Raw genomic sequence first — 24,652 nt, forward strand, 5'->3', positions numbered from 1 at the left:
TATTTTAAATAAAAGAAGATAGAGAAGATTAATATGTACTTCTGAAATTTTTTTAGAGACGTGGTTATTGGGCTGTATACAGGAACTGACGATCCTAATATCCTGAGCTAATCTACGTTAACTTTGAGTTGCCAATGAGAAAATCTTCAATGATGTAAGTACTTGTAAATAAATTAGAACATTTGATTTTGATTTTTTGATAAGTGCTCGAATTTTTATTGTTTATGTATACAGTATTATTTTTCTTCCTCGAACTACTTACGAATTTTGAAAGTATCTTGTTAATTTAGTATCACATATTACAAGTGAGGGAATTACAACTGAAGGAGGAATTGAGGGGAAGAGAAACGTAGAATATCCTATATTTTCCTATGAATGATTTATTATAAAAGTTTTTCAAGCTATCCTTGAAGCCAATTGAATAAGAAGGTTGTTTCAAATCGATTTCAAAGTGAATATCAGACGCTATTCAATTAGAACAGAAAAGCCAGAAACAAAGTGCACAGAGAGATGAATCGTAGTTATCACGAATTCTTTAGGCTCGATTAATTATTTAGATTTGCTCCGTTATCGAGAAATACGTGAATAGTAATGCGGAGACTCGAGGACGGGTTTAAAATTATTCCAGAGAAAGATGAACAAGAAAATATATTTTCCAGCTTTTAGATCCAATTATTTTTATGAAAATTAATCGATAAATTCTTCTCTTTCCCACTTTATTTTCTCTTCATTATCATTAATAATGGGAGGAGACTCGTGCAATGTCAAAGCGTTTAATTTTCTGAATTAATTGCAATACTTTTACAATGCTTAAACCAAATGCTTCAGTTTTAAATTACGCTGGCAATGATGCAAAATTATTTAAAATTTTGTACCTTTAAATTTGATTTAATTTCACATCTCTGCTGAAGTGACTTTTAATTTTGAACATTAACATTAAATAATTCAAAATTAAATGAGATTTCAAAAAAGAGGCGATATCAAAATTAAGTAGATATGTGTAGTTATGACGCACTGTTGGTTTATATTGCGCGAATATCCTTGTTATTATGTAACAGGCGCCAAATAATTAAAATGGTTGGCTCACTAGTCAGACTACAAGCATTTTCCCCTGAAAGTTCTATTTTACACTGGCATTTCAGCGCACATCATTTGCTCATGCATAAAATTTATAAAACAGAGAAAACGAATAAGCAGCATAGAAATAGCAAATTACTACTTATTTCTTTATTTTATATCCACTTATTTTAGATATCTTTTCGCTTGGAATTGATTTTAATCTGAAAATTACTTGATGTTTTTTTAGTCATTATTCCGAGCCCTTCTTATGTTCCACTATTATGCTTTAATTTTATGAGTGAAAGGTAACACCAATTTAAAACAGAGCCGTCACATTAAACGCCTAACAAATTGGAGAAGATCACAATTTAAAATAGCTTGCTAGGCTTCGGAAGTAACTCAGTAGTTTCAATGTGTCTATTTCCTTCTTTAAACAATTTATTGGTCTTACTGCAACGACACTTTGTTCCATAATGGTTCCAGAAAAATAAACACTGGCTACTAAGTCAGTCGTGTTTCCAGCAATGTAGACGCAACCTGAAAGCAAATTTACCTTGTGTAAAATAGCACAATTTGGAACAGGAAATGTTTCTAAAAATAATGTTAGTTATCTCTGAAGTAACATTTGTTTGTGTTGAACATCAGCATCTGGGGTGTATAATTTTACATTAAAGTTGTATGAAAAATTAGTACTTAATTGATCGTGATGACATCAAAACTATTAATTATAGTAAATAGAATTGCAGAAGTGTAGTAGAAAATGAAAGAAATATTATGTTTCAGTTGTGGAAATATTTGGAAGCTTCAGTGCTAGGAGGTTTGATGCCAAAATCAAAAAGGTTTAATACCATTTGCAACCAGGAAGGTCTACAGGATAGAGAGGTGAAAGGGACAGCGATACAGTGAGTTTTTCTATTTTTTATGATTTTGGTTACTAGTTAAAAAAATTTTTAATTAAGTTTTCAATGTTTCACGTGTTTTCTGAGAATGCCATTCAACATTGAAATGTTAAAAAATTAAAAAATCAAATAAATTGGCGCAATTTACTTTGAATATTGCAATATTTTAATGAATTGTTGCGAGTTTGTAGAAAATGAATCAAACATGTTGAGTAGAGATCAATGAAAACTATCGAGCGAAGTAGGTACCAAATTTCTCTAAATTAAACGCACACTTTTAATCAAAATTGATATAAATACATAATGAAAATACAGAAGTCCGAATATTTCTGGTAAATTAAATGCACTGAAACGAATACACTTACTTAAAACACCTTGTGGTGTATGAATATGACGAATTTCGTAAATTTGTTATATTTGAATATCGCTTTCAATTTCAGTTTAACCAGTCGAAGTAATTGAATAGAACATTTAAACACAAAATACATTTATCGTTTATTTAATCACTGGTACCTATACCTCTTAACATCATATTATCGAAATCGTTCTTTTAGTAGATACAGAATTCTCAGTCATCACGAAAATTCTTATGTTCCAATTATCAGTACATTAATCATTCGTTAATTTCATCTCTATGGCGTATATTTCAAGTGGAAGCTCAGCACTTCATATTTTTTCATAGTTCCACGTTGACTATTGAAACAGAACGTGAATAGAACTAGAATAGATGTAGTTTACAATTAGATTTCAATTCTCTTTTGTAGTCTATACCCACATTTCTCTTAAACAGATACAATCGTCATTGTTACATCCAGCAGCGACTGTAATTTCGAATTAAGCTATGCCAAAAGCTCAGAGCCAAAAGTTACGGTAATTGTGCGTCGAATTGACTTTTAGTTCCCGTTCGTATTCCCAGGGAATATTTTGCGGAATCTATGGTGCCGCCCGCGTACGGGTGTCTCACTGTTGTTTCGCATGCAAACAGCGTAATTTCGTTAATGACCGTTACCTAAAACGCAGGTGAAAGCCTGTTATAGTAATCGCGGGGAATACGTTTGTCGCACAACAGCGCGGATAATCGATTAAGCTGGGGGATTCACTTACTTGCTCGTTCGCGCACCCCGCGAAGCGGAAATTTCGGAATTTCAAAGTGGGAGACACATGACAGGTTCCTAAGGCGAGAACTCGCGGCTCAATTTGCACGGGTTCGTAGCTAAGCTTCCATGCTGATAGCCATCCATCTCCCGAGTGCGTCTGCACTCGGTTCACCAAGTTCAGGGACGTATTATGACGCTCGTAATGCGATATTAGGTGCCTTGTTGCGAGGAGGGATGCTGAATGTTTGTTTATGGTACTCTTATGTGTGACCAGTTCAGAGAAATGAAGCGAATTGGATGGGTTTAGGGTGCAGAAACATGAACCCTTAGTGGCACAGTAATGTTACTTTATTTACAAGGGTATATGAGATGGTCGTCGTGATTACACTGTCTTAAAATGTAGAAAACACGGTGTTTTAGTAATTCAGTAAATTATAAACATGTATACAATCACTGGGAACTGTTTTTTCGTCTATTTTCTTTTTTTAGATAGAAAAAATATCATATCAAGCAGTTCTTGTTAGTTTTTATTAAGAGGAATGATATCAAGTGCGTGTCTGTGCATGACATGCATTTTCTACTTGCGGTTCTTCATATTACTTCTTTCATCATAAAATTACGACTTTATCAATGACAAAATTGTTCTTTTAGTATCCATTAAGTACCTTCTATTCAGATTTTAAATATTTTTTTCAAATTTCGTTCAATGCCTCACATGGTATATTAAAATATTAAATTAGAATGATTTAAAGAAGTCATACCTACTGAAAGCCTTCAAATCTAACTACTTTAAATAAGACTCATATATCTTAAAAGTATCTTTAAGGAGAGTCTGCCTTTTAAACAAACTTTTTAGCAAAATCACGGTAAACATAGATAACCCTTTGCTGCGCGTTGCGTCTTATTTATTTCGAGTCAGCGTAACAGAAAGTGTTCTGCTTTCCTTTTTGCTGCCTTTCGAAAGTAACCTATTCGTGCATCCGTCTAGTCTGTTCTCCTTCCAGAAAATCGGTCGTACGCAATAAACTTCCTCGGAACTCTGTCGCTTCCAAGTTTATTTTCACGCCACTTTGCCCTGTCTCATCTGCTGTGCGCGCCGTGTTGTCATTTCCTCTCTGCCTCTTCCTCGTTTTCGGTTATTTTGCCTGTCCCACCTATCTAGTCAAGAGAAACAAACCTAGTAAAGGTGTCTATGCTCATTACGAGAGACCGTTCACCGCCTCGAGGGAATTAATTTAAGGATTTAGCGAATTATCGGAGAGTGACTTCTAATTTGATGTTTCTTCATCACCTTTTAGAGATAACATTTCTGGTCTCTACAACATTGCATCTTTTATACAGCTAATGTTGTATCATATTTAAAAATAGTAATATTTATTGGAATATTAATTCGATCAGAAAATAAATGACCAAAAAATTGATATTCTTTTTAAAAGTTTTTATTTTTAATGATTCCTTCAATTTAAATTTAAATAAGGTTACATTGATTGTACTGGAGATGGTTTGGATGGAAATCACTTCAAATCAAGTTTTAAAATTGTTTAATTTTCAGAATTTTAAATATTCAAATTTTCAAATATTTAAAAATTTCCAAGTCGTTCTTGAATTCAATTTCTGTCTTCCTAATACACAAAGTAGAAATTGTACTTCCTCGTGAACAATATAAATGAGATTTCATTAGAAAATCAAAATTTATTAAGGTGTTCACTCTCAGTGTATTTAAATATTAATAAACGATTGTGTAAAATTTAATTAGAGGACAATAACTGCTTATTAGCTGCACGTAATACTGTTCAAAGTAGTAAGATTACCTCTTTTATAGTAATTGTTTTTTTGAAATTACAAAACGATTAACCTTAAATCCAGGAACAATCTCAGATTCGAAGTAGCAAGGAGCTCATCGAAGCCATGCACCTGCTCCATTACCCTTGTCAGAGTAATAGAAAATCCGAGACGGAAGGAACTCGCGGAAATTACTAACTGTCTGAAAAAGGATGGTCCTGGGACAGCGATTCGCGAGAGCTTTTAGAATGTAATTCCTTGCTCTAGGTGTACGCTCCGAATAGCGACGGTATTTCCCGTGAGGAACTTCAGATTGGAGATTACAATGCAGTTATCTTCCTTTAATCCAGCCACCCCCGTGACTGTATCTACCTGGGTCATCCTGTAGCTCTTCATTACCGCTATACCTCTTGGGATTCATTTGTGTTAGTTAAGCCTTCACAAACATGATATTGTCGAAATCATCTAATTATAAGGTCATCGGGGTTATGAAACTGAGGGTACTATGATGTTGGGGAAATTATGCAGGATGCTGTAGGCTACTTGAAAGTTATCTTATATGTATACAGTTTTAATAGATTACGATTGAAGGGGCTGCTGCAATAAGGAGACAACTAGTATTTTCACTTACATTTCTTATTTTATATATTTTATTAACTTCACACTAAATGAAGAATTTTTTACAAGATGGAATACATTGTTTCAAACTAGTGCAAACCCTTCAAGTAATGATAGTACCTATATCTACAAATGAATAAGTTTTGAGATATTAGAATTTTCTTGCTTGTTTCTAATGTCTATTAATTCCTTTTTGATATTTATATCAATTATTTTTTACCACGTTTCTAACCAGATCATATTCTTCGCCATATTTGGATAATTCTTATTTCTTCTGGAAAAGGGAGAATTACAACTTTTGCATCCAGGTACTGCCACGCAGGGGTTAAGTAATTTTCTTGATTTGAAAGCTTCGAAAGGAAAGAGCAGCATTAAATGGAGTACTCGATCGGAAAAATCAGTGCGCTCTTGCAGTCGGTATAATAAGGTCTAGCTGACAACGGCAAGCAGAAATACATTGCCAGCTCACGAGGCGATTGGGTGACGTTGACGATCCATCGCGAAAACGAAGTTAGAAATAACGTTCGAAGGGGATGCACGTAAATACAAATCCAGGGGACGTGTAGCAAGCACGGCATGAATACCGATAATAACGTACGAGGCTACGACAATGCTTGCTGGTACGTTGTGTACCGTACATATGTAGGCTCGCAGCCGAACAATAAGTGAAAATTCCAGAGCCGATAATGTCGTCTGTGCCTCAATGCCAGCATGCAACCATGTCCCTACACCGCAGCCAAACATTTGCATATGCGTGTATACGAACGAATGCACATGCAGGTAGAGATTTCGTGTATCCTATTATATCGAAACGTGACAAATTCAGCATCTCTGTAGAGATTTGGAACTTCGTTTATAACATAAGATAACGGAGCTGTACGTTGGGCACATTCATGTATGAATCTTGGAAATTCATTCAAAAGTATTCTGAAACGTGTAGGTATAATTTTAGGGATGAATTAAGGGCAGAAAAAGAAGCAAAACCATTCATACAAATGATTGTTTCCAAGTTGAGTCAGCTTAGAACAGTTATATTTTTTTAAGGTATAAAATTTTGATCAAGAGTTCCACAAGTACAGAAATCATGGATACAGACAGTCTAATCTACATAATTATAAAGAATGTCTCAGTTAAAATACATTTGAAAAATATTTTCGGTACTATTTTAGAATTTTAAATGTAATATTCTTATTTAAAGACTGAAAGATCCTTCTTCAGATGAAAATTCTTTCTTAAAGTGTTATCTCTTTCAATCTCATAACATTCCACAAAAATGGTCACGTTTTGATTAATGATTTTCAGTGTCCCAGTAGGCACCGCGATCATTCATCGTTATTATCGAACGAAGGAAATTCATATGAAAATTTCGCTCTCATAGGGCCATACATAGCGTTTAACGTTTCTTACTCCGTTACACTTTTCCAATTTATCTTCCTCCGTCTGCTAGCTTCCCGCTGGCATTCCTGTTGTGAATCAATCACGATCGAGCAACCGGTCGGTTTCCCACTCGGCAGAAGACTCTATCGTTGGTAATGACTTCCCGGCAATTAGGAGGGCCGATCGACGCGAGAAAGGTCTATTAATGTCATTCGATGGCCCCAGTTGGCCGAGAGATGGCGATCTCGATTTGTCCTGCGGCCTCTCCCGATTGGCTGGCGATTTTTCTGGCACTGAATCTAAAATCATTCTCTCTCTTCCTCCTCGTCCCGCTTCGCTTCCCCTAGTCCTCCATCCGCCTCGAAGGGGAACCGTTTTAAGGTGTATTGTATTCGTCCCGTGTCTTTGCTCCTTCTTCGCCATCGTCTCCTCTGTTTCGTTTAGGCTCCTGTAGGGTATTCTAAACTTAGCCTATCTTCCACTCTGTCGTTCTTTTTCCTCCTGCTTCGGCCCGGTCGCGCATTCCCTCTTCCTCTTTCGCCATCATCCTCGACGGGGACGACGGCAAGTAGCAGCAGTTACCCGGTTGTCGTCTTGCTCGTCGTCGGTTTGCATCCACGTTCTTTCTGATCCTCGACCAGCTGCTCCTCGTATATACGCGTTCAAACTCTTGCCACGATCTGCCGAGTAAATCCGAAAAAGAGGCCTCCGTCGATCGGCCCAAAAAGTGACCCTTTTCCTTGGCTATTTACCTTCCGGCACTTCAGTCGGCCGCTCTAAGGAGGACCCGTGGTGACAGTGTCGCATCAGAGTGAAGCGGAGAAGTGATACCAACGGCCAGTGTAACGACCTTCTTCACGTTTGTACGCGCCAGAGGAAAACGGCCAAGACTCGGGCTTCTGCCGCTTGTTGACCGAGTGTCTTCAAGCTGGAGCTGGCAAAGAGGGCTTTCGGCCTGAGGGGGTGAGTATCTCGGTTGCTGCTTCTTCTTGTTCTTCTTCCTCGCTTTTGTCCCCCTTTTTACCACCTCTTTTTTTTTCTATTTTCCACCTTCACGTCTTCCCGTCTCCTCAGCTTTCTCGTCTTAATTTCTCGCTTCTCCGAGGCAAGGGAACCGGGGAAAGCCAGCCTTCCCGATCTTGCAGCGCGCTCTTGCCATCCGCGTTATTGCCATCGACGCTCGAGTGCCACATATTGCGTGGCGAGTTGCGCCTCGTCGCGTAACCTCGTCAATCTACGAGGAGGGACGGTTTAGAAAAGTAATTCGAGCTGGGATAAGAGGAATTTGCCCTTTGTTTTTCGGCGCCTCCTACTCGACGTCTAAATAAGAGGATAAGACTATGACGGTATCTTGAGCAAGGCAAAAAGCGCGACCGGTAGCAGCTTAAGGCACCGCCACCGACGACGTCAAAAGAAGAAGGGACTTAGACTCGTGCCGCTTGTTGACCGACTATCTTCAACGCGGCGCTGGCGAAAAGCCCTTTCGTCCCACGAATACTTCTTCCTGCCCGACGTCTTTCCTCTTATCGCCTTCCATCCACTTTGATTTCTTAGGTCTCGTGAGTTCCCTAACCGTCCCGCAATATTTATTGTTCCTCTTAGTTTCTTCCACTGCAGCCTCTCCCTCCTGTCTGATCTCTAACGTGGAAGTATTCGCGATAATCGCAGCCTAAACTCTCTGGCTGTATTACCTGGATCGATGTTTATCTAGCGTTTCACGCGAGAGGGTTAAGGTAACACCTCGCTTCACGCTGAGAGAGAGTAAGCAACTTTGCTTCTCTTCTTCATTATTTGTCAGAATGTAAGTCCTGATACCAGTGACAGAGCTCTACTTAAAAGAACGTCCTTCCACGTTCTCCACTTTGTCTCCAGCTCGCTGGTTTCACGTAAGGAAGCGCGCAAATTGACTTGGCGAGGATCCTCGGAGAATTTGCAACCGAGATTCTTTCAGCCCGATTCGTCGCGTCTGTGGAAAATCGGAGCCAGGTGAATCGAGCTCCCTTCGAGGTGGTTTGTAAAGCAAACGAATGCTTTGCTTCGACTAATCACGAAATGGTACCGCGGTGAGGATTCTGACGATGAAGAATCGCGAGATGGTCGAGTTGCCTGATCGAAACAGCGATCGAGCACCGCGTTTTGGCAATTTACCTCGGCAGGTGAATGACGTTCTTGGCAATACGGTGCAAAGCAACGTCGTGGCAATTTGATTGGTCTCGGGTAAATGTATGCGCGTACATGCACCACGCTGACCTGTTTCTGACGTCTGTTTCACGTGGTATTGTCGACGTCGTTTGGGCGAAAATGCGTTATGCACGGGCGAATGTGGGGCGGGACAAGGCGCGAGTAACGGGCGAAACGTTTACGTGTATGTTGCACCATATTGCGTGGTGCAGCGTGTGAAACGCGACTGTGGGAGTATATTTATGTGATCGATGAAATACTAGTCGGTTGTTCTTAAACGGAATTTTAATTGAGATATCTTTGACAGCGTTGATTATCTGACTATAAAGAACTTGGAATATTGCTCTTTCAGGAATGAGTGTTTTATAAAGTTTCAGGTTTAGTTAAAGTAATTTGTATATTAAAATTATTTGAAATGAGAATTCAACGTAAATTAGAGATCTCTACGTTTATTTGATCTTTACAGGCAATTTATTACATTTCTTGTTCTCTTATTTCTTATACTGACTAAAATTAACAGCGATGGAACTTTCATTTGCATAAAAGTTAGCATGCAAATTTAATCAAAATCAGTATTGAAAGATTTTTTCTCGAGACGAAAACATTTCTCTGTTTCAATATTTTTTGCAGCTATTTGCAAACATTATACAAATTATTGTCGTTTTTATTCATATAAAATTATTATTATTCAATTAGTCAATATTATGATATAGAAATGATATTTTCGCTTAAAAGAAGTATATCCTATTGAAATGCATTATAATTGATAGTGTATTTTTCATTGTCGGATATAGAAACAATTGTGAAAAGCATAGATGACCGTCAGTTTTGATCCTTCGAGTCCTTAGTCTCTATAAATGGTCCTCTAACGTAATTGCCTGTGCAAAAGCTTTCAATCGGCTGCAACCTTTCAGCATTTTACCGTTAGTCGGAGGGATTTTGTTCGTGCCATTCGGGGCTCAGCGGGATGATATACCGCGAAGCTCGACAGACACGATGCATTTAATAATTAACTTGCTGCATCTGTTCCGTTAGAAAGTCACTCGTCATTCAGATCATAGACATTATTTAGTATGTCCAAAATACTTAAAAAATAGTCCACTAAAGTAAAAACAACTCTACAAATTACTATACATATAAGAACATCTAAAAAAAGTGGAAACTCTTTAACACCACTATATATAAATTTCTCAAATCATCTCAAAGCACTATTGAACGAAATATTTCAGATCCTAGCTTCTCTAAAATCAACAAAAACTCGGTACCTTCATTATTTCCTCCTCCCCTGTATTTTCCAATTCCACCCTAAATTCCCTTCATCTACGATCTCCCCCATACGACACGCAACATTTCTCCTCATCCATCTTCATTCCCAACAATCCCACCGAAAACTTCACCCAATCGCTCCGAGTGCAATACCTCAGACTGCAAATACCACCGATCCGTTCGTTCGCGAGGACAGTTTCATTGCCACTGTCAAAGGTTGCCCCCGAGGACGATCGAAAATTCAGATTGAGCGGTGGGTCACGCGGCGTTCACGTCGGCGAACGGAATCACGCGTCGCGAGGGCGAAGTCAACGCTCCAGCCGCGTTTCCCTCTCACGCGATGGGATCGATTGCTGGCTGGCTCGATAATCGAAAGTCGCCGATAGAGACCGCCAGCGCGTTCCTTTCCAGCATTTACACCGGGGCCGCGGAAGATGAAGTGACTGCACGTGAATCGGCTCTGGCGAAAAGGGGGAGAGTGTGAGAGAGAGAGAGAGAAAGAGAGAAGGAGGGAGAAAGAGAGAGATATGAACGCAATGGGGTGAGAAGGAGCGAGGAGACGAGGGTGGGCGCGAGAGGGCGCGGAAGGGACGTATTGCAGGGTCTGGCAGGCACGACGATGCATTTAATAATTAACTCGCTGGATACACGACGATGGATGTCTGACGGGGTTTCGCCAGGGGGCTTGGCGTGCGCGGGTGCAGGGGGTGGTTTGTTGCAGGAGCAGCGTGGGGGGTGAAGTGAAGTAGGAGGAGGTCAGAGGAGAATGGTGGTCTGAAGGAAAGTGGGTGGGGCGGCGGTAGGTTGAGGGAAAGGGGTAGTGCTTGGGGTAGGTAGGAAGGTTGGCAGCCGGAATGGCTCTCGTGGATGCTGCGCGACGATCAATACACCACGTGATGCCACGCGTCACGTCTCTCTCCCTCTCCACGTCCGTCTCTCCGTTCTCTTTTTCCCTTGCTTGTTCTTTCTTTTTCAGTCTCTATTATAGTCCGTTTCATAGTTCCTTCTCTCTTCACCCATCCCCTGTTCTCGTTTCTGCTTACTGTCTTACCCCGTCCCTGCCCCCCTCCACAGGGCCCTCTTTCCTCCACCACTCTCTTTGTCACGTTTTTTTTTACTCTTTCCTCGCCGTCTAATTTTCTTTCTTTCTCGATCTTACCGCCCCCTTTTTCTTATAATATTTAATTTACCCCCCCGCTTTGAGACTCTTTTATCCCATCCCCTGTTTTTGGTTTTATACTGTCTGCTCTTGACTCCGTGCTCCTTTCCATTCTCCAAACGATTTTATTTTTTTTTTTTTTTACCGTCTTTGCTTCCCTGTATCTTTACTTTGCGACTCATCCTGCGGTCACGCGTTCTCCGTCTTTCATTCCGCGATCCTCTGTCCCTCCCGAGCGTTGTCTTTATCCTCTGCTCGTCTGCGATTCCTCCATGGACCCTTTTCTTTCTCGCCGGCACCACCGTCGCAACCCCCGTCATTCGGCGGACTTGGACGTAACGACGCGTCCGCGGATGACGGCGCATTATTTTAATTCCATTTTCCCAGCGTTCTAAGCCGCGTTCCAAGAGCCAGCAACGAAATCGTTCTCCCGTGAAATTCGTTCCTGTCCCATCAAACCCGTCGCCGGGTCGTTCATCGAAAAGCCCGCGATTTTTATTATTTTCCCGGTTTTCGTCCGCGTTATCGATCGCCGTTTCCCATTCTGTTCCCGTCTTCGACGAGCGTACGTTTTCACGCGTCGGAACGGGGCGCAATTTGTATCTCGCGCGAGACAAACGACGCCGATCGGCCCGCGGCGATTTCCGCCAGCTCGAATCCTGGCGAATCGTTGAGAGAACGAGCACGCTCCCTTCGATATTAGGTAACATGTAAAATGCTCGTTCAGAGACGGTTCTGTAATATTTGTGCTGCTTGGATGGAGCAACATGCTTGGATGGAGTCACTTTATGAACCGAGTTGAAGATACATTCCTCTTGGGCTCTTTAGCCACTTTTTTTAGATGTTTTATATAGGTATGCTTCGTTTTTATTATTGTTCTCTTGTATTTACGCTAAACTGCGTTATGTTTTCATTCGAAAGTTTGGCGCCACTTTGTAAACTAGTAAGGGGTTGAAGTAAACAAATTTAATTGGATCTTTAAAAAAAGTTTTAGTCATATTTTTAAATGTAAGCATATATTTAAACTGAAACTTATGAAGTGAAGTTTTATATACAATTATTTCTTTCTTAGAGCATAGAATCAAAAAGTAAATATATTGCTATAATATGGTGATATAATTTGTAGACTGTTTAAAATCTAATAAATTCTTTTCAGATAAGAATACTCATCGCTTTTACTTATTCACTAAATAACTGTATCTATTGAAATTGAAGATGTCGAGCAGTTCCCATCGTATCCTATGTCTTCCCACGAAATGCAGATATGCTTATCTCATCTCACAATCGAATTCCTCGGTTTTCCACGAGTTTTCCCTTCGTCGCGGAAGAACGTCGGGAAGACAATCTTCGAATACACGAAAACGATATCATTAGTCGTTCTGAAGACCTGCGCGACTTTAATTATGATGTAACCGGAAGCCCGACGCCTTTGGGGAAAGTAGGACGAGTAATAAAGGATCCCCAAGCTGGAAGTTATCGAGATTCATGCCCGTTTACTGAATTTCTCTTACTGGAATGAATATTAATCAAAACAACGTTTAGTCGAAGTACATCCCCCTTGTAAAGGAATACGACAAAAGGGAGTGTACAATTACAGAGGATCCAAAGAAGCAGAAAACAGTCGTTCGAACTGCAACAACTAAAGGAACCTGCCCTTTGCGTAGACCTTTCTGTACTACCTGGTATTTAACATACGTTTGAATGGCGAAATAGAGTATAAATTATTTTATAATATAAAACTTTTGTGCTGATTAATGCAATGCGTTGTTAACACGTTGGGCGCGGTGCCGATCCATGGGAGCCGACAGCGCACTTAGCAAAATCGGCGCTGCGCTCAACGTGTTAATGAATGCTGCAAAGGGAGCTTATTAATGTTACGTTTAACATTTTATGCAATTAATTTCCATATACGTTGAATTCAGTTTAGTGGCTGATTGGATTTGTATAATTAGATATTTTGAATTCATATATTGCTGAGGGATCATAAAAATTATAAATAGTTAAAAACTTTAGCAGGTAATAGAATTTAGATTTAAAATACAAAATTGATCAAATTTTTCTATTGGTTAATTAAAATTACAATTATATTCCATTACTTGGAATATAATTATAATTATGCATTACAAGTTGTCAAAGTTTTTTTACATAATTTACGGTACATTTATTACTTTTTGATACGTATCGTTTAATAATTAATAAGCAAATTGATTAGCCTTGCAAAATTCAATTATGAATGTAATCTTCAGAATGTTCAATTTATTGAAAGAGAAGTTTTATATTTCCTGTCAAAGTTAGATCGATAGATGACTCTCCAAACCTAATATCCCAATTATTTCTCACGACAAGGGGTATTTCAATTTACTTTGAGAACGATCGATCGATCTCCTTGACGATTATAGGCAACTCCCGTGGCAAACAATACGATCGCCCAGTTTATCATGATAGATCCCACGAAGGTGTTGAACAACAATGTTTTCTCTCGTCTTTCTCGTCTCGTTCATAGCCTGCGGTCCTTGTTCCGCCACTAGGAAAATCTTTAATGCGTTTATCCGGTGTAATTCGTGCGCAGACTTCCGTTTACCACCCGAGGCGCAACTTGCCCGATAAAATTTAATTTGCACCAAGTATCGTGGCTTGCACCCGTCCATCGACACGTGTACGATACATTCCCGCCGCCAAAGGGAGGAAATTAAACGTAGAGCAAATCCGACGGTATGAAACACTCTGGAACTTTATATTTGTTAAACCGTCGCCTCCTATCGACTTTTAATGCGTTATCAAATATCGGAAACCATTCCTCTGAGCGTTTCATTAGTCTGGTGTCGTTTTAGTGATTTCTTACGAGCAGCGGAGCCGAAGAAATAGCCAATATATTGAATGTATTGCAATTCAGATCTGTTTTTGTTGTTTTAGATAGGGAATTAAATAAACGTTGAAAAAAGGTTTCTTTCTCTTTTTATCGTTCGTAGAATTCTAAGAGATAATGTCATAGTTCAATATTAGTGGTTTTACACGCAGGTCTGTAATTGATATACCTGCAAATAGATTTTTATTAGACCGAGGAAAAGTTTGATATATAGAAATTACACCAAACTGAGTCTACAAATACTAAAAAATAATATTATAGAGTACAACTAACTCTAACGTGTGTAGCCACTTATTTAGTCCAATACTGTGTCAGTTCAGAACTTTATATTCCGGTAACGCATTGTTCATTTACCGAATAGGATTAATCGAAAACTCTCGAATGGTAGCAACATTGTGAACAACGATCCACCCTGCTGCTCATTTAAAGTTAGCAATAAAATACTGAAACAAAGTAACCCTTACAGAAAATAGAGGGTAATTCTGTTTTACGGTGCCAATATTTGACTCAGAATTGCCGTCATAGCCGTTCTTTATCGGCGTCATTACCATAAACTTTATGCATTGTAACAGAAGTAGCTCGTAAAATTCGTGCGATATAATTAAGGTGCGACATAAAATTTCGGTAAAAGTTTGTCCCATGAAAAATCCAGACTGTTTGCCTTGGCACTACCTATGCACGCCCACATTAAACACAGACGGCGCGAGGGGAGGGGGTGAAAAAAAAAAGAAACAAAAGTATCGAACCGTGCGAGTTGTAGCGAGTTTAAATATTCATCCGAGATCAATCGGGTGGATTTGCAATTTTGAAGCGTTTGTATCGCACGAACGAGCCAGAATGAACGGTCGGCTACTTCATTTTACATGAAACACACTCTCTCTCTCTTTTTTTTAATCGTATCATATCCTCTGTGACGGGCCACATTAGTATGTAAATAGAATTTTAAGGCAGTTAGAAAAGCGCTTGGAAACGAACGATCTCTGTTACTAAGAGAGCAGTTCTTCTCCACTGGGAGGAAACCAAGTGTCCTGTTCTTTATTTATCTCTGAAAGCTGGCTACTAATTCTGTAATTTGACCAAAGAAAGAAAAGTTAAAAATATTTAAATGAATACAGCATATTGTGCCTTAGAAGCTCTTTAAGACAATGAAAAATGTATAGATAGAAGAAGATGAATTTGTACTTAAAAAATACCATGTGATCTAAGAAACATTCTCCTGCTCTAAGTCTATTTATTGATATACAAAATAACATGTCCATGAATAGGGAGACCATAAAATTTCTCAAATTTTTAGGATCTCTCAAGTGACTAACATCATGACAAGTGTTTAAATAGTCTCAAAGTTAAGAACTTTATTTCTCCAGTAAACCTTCTTTAATAAACAATTATATCTATAAATGGAATTCATCGAACCAACTAAAACCTCCACGTAATGAATTATCGTCGAGCGTCCCTCTGTATCTCTCCTAGAGTCACTCTGCATGTCTCCAGAGTTTACTAGCACATCGTTGGCGATGGTCTGAATGCACCAGGATGGGTGCAACGTGTATACGCAACGCGTGAATGCTGCCAGCGCAAGTTGCAATCTGTGCAGCGAGCATAGTCTTCGGTGTAATTGAATGGAGTAGCGGCGGCGGTGGTAGAGACACGCAGAGTGGTACGATGACGCGAATGGAGGAAAGAGGAAGGTGAAAAATGAGGGAGACAACTTCTGACAGTGTAGAACAGAACAGAGTTGCGTGCAGCGACATGTCATTGTGCAAGGATAAACCGACACTACGAATGCGTTTATTCCCTGCAGATCACATTCCTTTCGCATTGCTTCCCGATGTGTTTTTACATCGTTCGCTGAGAAGTGTTCGATTTTGTTTCGTTCAGAAAGGTAGGGTAAAATGTTGTGACTATTAGGAAAGTGTTTTCTATCATCAGCATAAAAACTCAACATTGTAGATTTTTCTAACTTCACGTAGGTTGTTGCAGTGAAAATGAAGAGACGTATAAAATTATTGGCAAATGTTTTGCAACATGTGAGCATTATTTCTATAATAAAAGATTGAGCCTACTTTTGTTTTATGTAAGACTTAACTGTGACGATTCTGACACGATAAATTTACAATTTTTCCCGTTTATAAATGATCCAGGTTAAGAGAGGAACGCTTGTCCGGATTTGACAATGTAAAGCCTCGGTTAAATGGAGAAATCGACATTTCAGTACGATACGTTATACTCGAGAATAATTGATATCGCAAAAAGTTTGAAAAATACCAGTGAAAACTAAGTGGAAATGGATATATGAACAGACAGAGAGCTACGATTTTGTGCTACTCTATTTGCACCGAGAATCGTATGAAATAAAACCATGAACTGTATTACTACGAATTTTACGTATAGAATATCCTCCTATGAGTACTACTGTTCCTCGCTGTATAATTCAGCTTTAAAAAATAGAAATTCTGGCAAAAGTAAGCTCCAAAGTCTTATTTGATCGAAGTACACTAAAACCTCGGTTACTCAGACTGATCAGAGTACAATATCTAGAGGATTGCCCATATTACGTTTCACAAGGTTCTCCTGCATATACATAATAAAGTAATTTCCAAAAGCGATGGTACTCATAAGAGCCCAACAGTAATCTAATCCTTGCCATTATTTCGAGCAGACTTACAATGAAATAAAATTCCCAAAAGCCAAGTACCTCGAGTCAATAGTTTCGAGTCAGTTGGCCCGCGTACCAAGCGAAGACAGGCTGTACACACAGTCTGTTGCCAGTTCGGGTAGGTGTCCCAGCGGGGGAAAAGCCACAACAGCAAACCTGGAAATTTCCGCGATGCATATAGAGCCGGGCACACGATGGGCGACACCTGATGCACGCGCAGCCTCGTGTCGTTATTCGTTATACATGCATTGCCTCTGCGGGGACGTTAATAATCCGCGCCGCGTTGCGTAGGCGCGCGCTATTTGCATTCCTCCGCCTGAACTTGTTGGCTGGCTGAGTAATGCGCGATCCTCGTTACTAGAGATGTATCGATATCAGCGTAGTTGCGCACGCCGACTACTGGATCCTCCGCTGGCCTATTAATTACCGCGTTTTGGACGTTTGCGCCGCGTTTGACGTTCACTGGCCTGTCTGCCGAACGTGGATGCAACCCGTTTGTTTGCAGGTGCATCGCAGCCCGCCGACGCGACGCCGCGTGCGCTCGTTACCGCTGCAATTGGCGATATTTTATTTATTTACCACCGCCGTGGAAATAAATTTATTTACCTGGACCGCGAACAATATTGCGATTACCCATGAACATACGTAATGGCTGGCCTGTTAAACGTTGCTCCTATTTGGCGCGATGTAGTCTGAAAGGTATATTGTAAGGCACTGGTGGCTAAATTTTCTAATGGCTGGAGGTTTTTCATCTGTAGCAAAAACTATTTTTAGCATTCCTGCAGCCATCAAAATTGAAGAAGCCTCAAGCAGAAAACTAACAATAACGAAAAGTACACTTCAGAGAAATGGCATTGGACGGCCAATATTTAATTCCCATTTCTTACCAAAACGGGGCAAAGTAAATACAAATAAAAATGCATTTGTTGAAGTACAAAATCGCGATGGCTCGGAGCTTCAGGGATACAAAGCGACGTTTGTTGCGCTGTGTCGTTCCATAATAGAATACAGGACAAATGTAGTGTACTAATTTTCCTCCGAATATTCACTATAAGCGTAACAGTTTTCATAATTATAGCGAGAACGGCACTGGCTCCGTCGCGGAAATAAATCAGGGATATCGTGCGGTTTCCGCGGTAGCCCCGCTGGAAAAAGCTCGCATAAAAGCCGCGGATGCAGCAGGAAACATTCCAGTCTGCGTCAAAGGACCGCGTAACGTTTCATCGGCGTTGTTTGTACACTGGTGCACGCGTTTCACCGTCGGCACTGGCTGGCTGTACCCCCCCTTGCCAAAGACAGAGTCTCGTACTTCCAAAGGCATTTTCAGAAGGCGGCTCTAGCGTAACTCATGCAATATATCCGACACTTACTTTGTACCCTGGTTAAATTCGACTCCGGCTCGAAGACAGCTGCCTTCGATTCCCCGTACGCGAATCGAACTTTCTTTTGCTCTGGCGATATCACGGGCTCCAGCCAATTCCTTTCAGCGTTTTCGAGAAACAATCGATGTCCTTGCCTGCGCTGAAATGGAGCTTGGGTATTGAATCTTTTCTCTGGTGATTTAGGTGTAGAGTTGTGTAGCCTTCTTTAAGAGTATGAAAGTGAACTGGAGTCTGGGATTTAGGAACAGTATTTTAGAAGTAGATTTACTGTATAGGAACTATCATTCTTTCTTATGTTATCGATTTTTTAACTGTCGTAGAATTATATGGGGTGCGAATAATAAATAGACATCTTTTGTTAACATGTTAGAGTTTCGCAATTTTTTAAGCAGTTTCGTTGGATTCCATTTGTTTCTTAATGGTCTGGATTTTAATGAAAGTAATAGAATTTTTAAGTGTAGTGAAATGAAATCTTAGAGTTATAGATACTGTATTTCGTTGAGCGTGGTGCTTTCATTCGCTGAAACACGAGGCATGAGCTTCCATCTTTATTTATAACTTTTTCGCCTCCGTTCCACGTGTAATCACCGTTATGAATATTTACCGTTGTAGCTTTTTCATTCCATAACGCAACATTGCATTCGCTTGTTAGGAGTTGTTTCAACAAACTGTTTTTCGTGAGTGCCGAGATTTACCATGCTCGATTTGAAGCATGCAGTGGAATATAAACGGTGCTTATTTGTTTTTCCGTTTCCTCTCGATGCAAGCGATTTACCCCCGTGGAAAATTTTAAAATGTTGCGTTGCACGTTTTATGGGTAAACGTTACAAATTCAGTAAAAACTTGCGAAATTAATATTTGTAACGTGATTTAATCGAATAATTATTTCTTACGTTATTATTTTACTAATTTTGTAATGAGTATTAGACAGTTTCTTCATTGTCGTCGAATCAAGGGGAACAAGTAGAATTGGACACGCAATGGCCAGACACGCTTCCTCGAATATGCCTTTCATTCTACCTCTTTCTAATTTTCTACACGTGTATTAGTACTTCAAATAAAAATCATCTAGATCAGTTAATATTTTTATAACACTTTCAATTTTTTAAAAGTTTAATGGGAAATTGAATAAGATTGAAATAAAAAATTCTTAAAAAGTATTAAATGTTTTAGAAGACTATCGAGACTATCAATTCGTTAAGACAAGTAAATTTTTCAACATTTTCAGAGCGTCCAATTTTTAATGTCAAATAATTCTGGGGGTGAATCGAAATTCTATAACAATGCAACAGCTTCATAACTTGCAGGAGAAAGTTCAGAATGCCTTTCACTGGTTTACGTGGTCCGGATTCACGCCTGGCAAACAAGGACACGCACGCGCGTGCATGCATGCGTTTCGAAGGGTGTACGAAAGCACAGCCTCATGAAACATTCATGGGGACACTGCCACCGTGACACCGCTTAAAACTGCGTGCAAAAAATGCACAAACTCGCGCGAGGGTGATATAGGCACGTTCAAACGATTTCGCGGTTACGTGGTTTTCCGCCTTGATTTCTCCTGAGCGTCTCTCAAAACGCCCCTTCGTTGTTGCCTCGAATTTCGTTACGCTTTCCCTCCGACAGGCTATATTTATTTTCCTTTCCTTTAAATATACGCACTGGGGGAGAAAAATTATGAAATATTTTTTCGCGCGCATAATTTTGTTTATAAATTAAACGATGGTAGATTTAAACGAATACAGATAGGTCGACTTGCACAGGTGGCGAAAAAATAGCTTTTGATAAAATCGAAGGGTTGTTTAAAAATTTAATCTTAAACAAAAATTTCTCCAGTATTTATTAAAAAATTATGTATTAATTAATTCATGAATATCGAAGTATTCTATTATATCAGTTTTGTTACTCTCAGTAGGTACTCACAATTATCGTATTTTTTAATTTAAATCTTCGACTCGAGTAAAAAGAAAACAAAAAAGTGAATTATAGTATCTCAATTAATCCCGACAAATTGCTTCCATCCTGTCTACCTAAAACTATACTCCAAAGACAATAGACACTTCAATAAAAGCTGCAAACATATTTCACCGTTTACACATAGAAATCTCTCCAATTAATCTCGTTTGATCAGCTCTTAAGAGGTACCAAGTAAAAGCGGATCTCGAAGCTGAAAGGTTCAGGAATCGGATGATCGGAGGAGCAAAGTTTATAAAAGTGTGCAGTTCGATATAGGGGCAAGTCTTTATATCTTTGTTCAACGAAAGTGGTGGGGGCAAAAAAAAAAAAGCAAAGAAGACGATAGAGATAGAGAGGGAAATCGTCGTTCCAGCGAGCGGTGGATCGATCAATCTTCCTTAAATCAATAAAAGAGTTTTCCCGCTCGTTTATGGATGATCCACTGTTGGAAATGAAGGATCTCCCGTTCTCCTTCAAGGTTGCTCTAATAACTCACCTCGGCAGTTGGAAAGCAACGGCGCTTCTCGAAGTGCCCCGTGTCGTGTTCCCATTTTTTTCTCTCCCCTACCCCTGACGTTGCTGGGTCGCATTAGATTCTATTTCAGAGGATTTTGCGTGTTCCGGTTAGCTAGAACGAAACGAGCCGCCTTATTACCGTCCTACTTAACGTGCCAACTGCGTACTTACGCGAAAATTCATTTAAATTAATTGCTGGCCGCGAGCGCGGCCACGCGCTTTTAATTTCCCGCTAGATAGTTTGCCGCTTTCATAATGGAGACGTTTGTCATTAACACGAATCGGCCTGTCCCCTCCACTGTCCACGCTCCTACTTCCTCCTCCCCTCAACCTTTTGTGTTATTGCGAGTCAATTACGTTAATTAACACGGACGCGATTCCACCGCGTTAATTGACTCGCTATCGTTAACTTTATGCCGTGCGTCTGTTTACGCGCGCTCTTTGGTTTGATGATATAATACTGTCGAGGATTCACGAGGTTGGAAAGAGCACTCAGTGGAATATTCGACGTGTAATATTTATTTCCCGTGTTTGCATAGACAATGCAGACGTATACGAAATGTTCGATAAAGGGGGTCAGAAATTTTAAGGGGTGATTCTATATGCTAGAGTAAGACGAATGTGTAGATAAACGAAATTGTGTTTGAAGCTTCGTTTTCAAGTTATAAGTTGCTAAAGTCATCTAAAAGACGCGTTAAGTGTGTCTGCCTCGAGGCGTATTCTACTGAATTATCTATGTCTGACTTGGGGCTTATTCTACTGAATTTCCTGTGGCTGATTTGTGGCTTATTTTATTGAATTGCGCTGGCTCTGATTCGATGCTTACTTGAGTGAATTTTCTGTGTCTGACTTGAGACATATTCTACTGAATTTTCTGTGTCTGACTTGGGGCTTACTTTATTGAATTTTCTGTGTGTGATTCGGGGCTTAATTTATAGACTTTCCTGTGTCTGATCTGACACTTATTCTACTGTCGACATGCCCTAGGTCAGACTCACAATCAGTGAAATCAGTAGAATGAGTCCCTCGTCAGACACACTACACGCGAACTTAAACGTTTTCTCAACATTTTATTCTTAACTGTGGCTTAAAACACATTTTTATTATTCTTTGTTTTCATCTAATTCTACAACGTAGAATCTCCTCTAATAATATTTGATACTTACCATCAAACAGATTGTATATCCTAGAGGGCTTATACTGTCCGTGCAACTTGAACGAATCTTTTCCAGTTAAACCTACAATGAGAATTAATTTAACCGATGCTGGTTACTCGAGTCGTAACATAAGCGCTTCGCACCTGGAAGCAGTCGTGATATGGAAACCGTGTTATTTCGCGCGATTTAGCGAACTCCACCGACGTGCCGCGAAACTACGCTACATTCTAATTATTCCCCGTAACGGCGCGCTTCTGGCTCAAGCGACGTCCGTGAACGCGTTTCAATTATTTTCCCCGAGCGGCCGAAGTTATTAGTGTTTGAGAAAATGGATTAATAGGGTGTTTGACGCAAGCCGAGGCATTAATTGTACTAACAGAACGCGAAGTGTACTTTGCGGGTTCGTTTCACTTGTTACTCTCTGTTTAACTTGCCGCTAGAAAGCTCCAAAACCATAATACAAAGGCGTACACACGATTGTTCGTTGCGTTACACTTCGAAGCTTGCCACGGAACTTCCGTTTCCCGCGGAACTCCGACACGAACACGGTTGTTGTTTGTAAATTATTAGCTACTGTGGCTGAAAGAGTTCCTCTTTTGCTTCCACGACGATCGGAGCCCGAACACTTTGATCGTGCTTGCACGTATGCCTGTACACTCGGGAGGTCGAAAAATTGATTGGTTTCCTCGATGAAAAATTAATTTGCTGTTTTTCAAATTTATTTAGTTTTCAATTTCTTTTTCAAACTCATTTTTTTTATCTCGATCGCGCGGGAAAAAATAAAAATGTAAATAATAAATGGATAGCAGAGTAAAATTTTCAGTATCTGACACTGACCCAGTCGTGGACATTTTCTACAATTTTGACTTGAAATTAAGGTTCTAGGTTGACAAATTTTTGGCGAGAGTTTGCTAAATTTTGTTCAAGGTATCGATTACTAGGTACTTTACCCTAGTTTCTTTTCAGCGAGTATCTGGAACGTTCGATATAGATTTATTAATACTCGAAGTATATTCTGAATTAGTGTTACTAACAATTTTCTATTATTATCGTAACGACATCATTTATATCCTCGCACCTCTTTTGTCACACGAAGATCGTCCGTCGTCCAGTAATCTCTTTCGCTTAATTTCCTCTGAGATGCCCCTCGAGAAGGAATGAGAGGTGCTATAAGGTGGATAGCTATCAAAGAAATTGGCAACGTATTCATAATTAACGGTAAGGAAATCCATTTAAAAGGTAGTCGCGCATCGCCTGGATAATTAGTTCCGGAAGAAGTCCCCGCGAACGCAATGAATATTTCCTTTTTTTTTTCGCGTCGCTCTCGAACGAAAAACGAGCTCGTTAATGGCTCGATTTAATTCGATCACAGCTTAATTATTCAATCACGGAGAAGGTCCCGTGGGCGGAAAATGCGGAGGATCGTCGGTGAATCTGCGCGTATAAGCCACCCACCTTACCCACCTATCGGCGTCTCGCTCCTCGAAATGAGGAGACATCATAAATATGATAATCGCCGGTTTAGACGCCGCGTGTTCGGCATACCGATCAGTCTTCCATCGATCTGCTGGTCTATCGTTCTGCTTCTCCTCGATGCCCAAGGAAATTCGCCACACTTCCACTTCGTGATGCACATTTAATGTTTGCCGCGAGACTGCACTGAGAAAGACATTCAATCGTCTCTCTGAAATCTATTCTCATTCATTATGTACCTTAAGATGGCAGTAATAGATTAGATATACCTACATATGTGGGATGCATTTCTAAAATGTACAAGTATGCAAATGTTTGGACATTCAGAAGGATATAATTCATTTGTAAAATTATGTTTTGAAGATAATTGTATTGTTTAAGGTAACAGTATGCTATACTGTTATGTGTTGCAACTAGTAGTTACGTGATAAGCATCCCCCTTACAATTAGTAGCACTAGGTTAATAGGATACTGATTATTATACTACTAAATTCAGTAGTGTAGGTAAAGGTCTGGAATATGACAGATCATATCTTTCCACACATTTATCCATCTCAAACGTAAAAAATGTTTACAAATTACGAAACGCTCCCATTTTCAAACCAAAGAGACGTGATACCCAATTATCTGCATCCACCAATTGTATACACGAATATAACGGCAGTCACATTCCACATTTCATACAGCTATTCACATACAGCCATCGAGCACTGTATCTGCAATTATTGTCCATCGCCGATTACTCGAAATCGAATATCAAGTATGCGATTACACGACCAGTAAACGATGTAATTATCCAGACAGTTCGACTCTACTCGAGATATTCTTCCTCCACGCGTGCGTTCCTAGCCACGTGAACAGAGCATGGCTCTCGGTAAAGTATGCAGGGCTCGTGTTTTATTTCGCTGTAATCACGAGAAATTTCGTAACGGGTTGCAGCCTGACGTAAACAACGCGATTACATTCGTCACGCGTAACTACGCGCGCGCCACTCATTTTCTCGGACTTCGCCGCGTCCAGCATCCCTTTTTCCCTCTGCTTCCTCTCCTTTTCTCTGTCGGTCGGCCATTCCCTTGCTGGGTCGCGTCTCTCTCGCCGTCGGTGAGAATTAAAAATATTTAATTAAAATTAATGAAACACCTACGTCACACGTACGGGACAGGGAGAGGTGGCAAGCTCGGTAATTGGAGAGGTCTGAACCACGGGGGCTG

The 24,652-nt window shown here is 39.9% G+C and overlaps 1 protein-coding gene across 1 annotated transcript in view; it reads left to right on the plus strand.

The window, feature by feature from the left end:
* The first annotated feature begins 7,389 nt into the window (after nucleotides 1-7,389).
* Nucleotides 7,390-24,652, plus strand: part of Mub (poly(rC)-binding protein mub) — a 142,803-nt gene continuing 125,540 nt past the window's right edge. The window contains exon 1 of the mRNA XM_076386084.1: nucleotides 7,390-7,795. The gene's annotated coding sequence lies outside the window, so the exon portion shown is untranslated. The remainder of the gene's footprint in view (nucleotides 7,796-24,652) is intronic.

The sequence above is a fragment of the Calliopsis andreniformis genome, chromosome 9 (assembly GCF_051401765.1).
Source record: "Calliopsis andreniformis isolate RMS-2024a chromosome 9, iyCalAndr_principal, whole genome shotgun sequence".
Lineage (NCBI taxonomy): Eukaryota > Metazoa > Arthropoda > Insecta > Hymenoptera > Andrenidae > Calliopsis > Calliopsis andreniformis.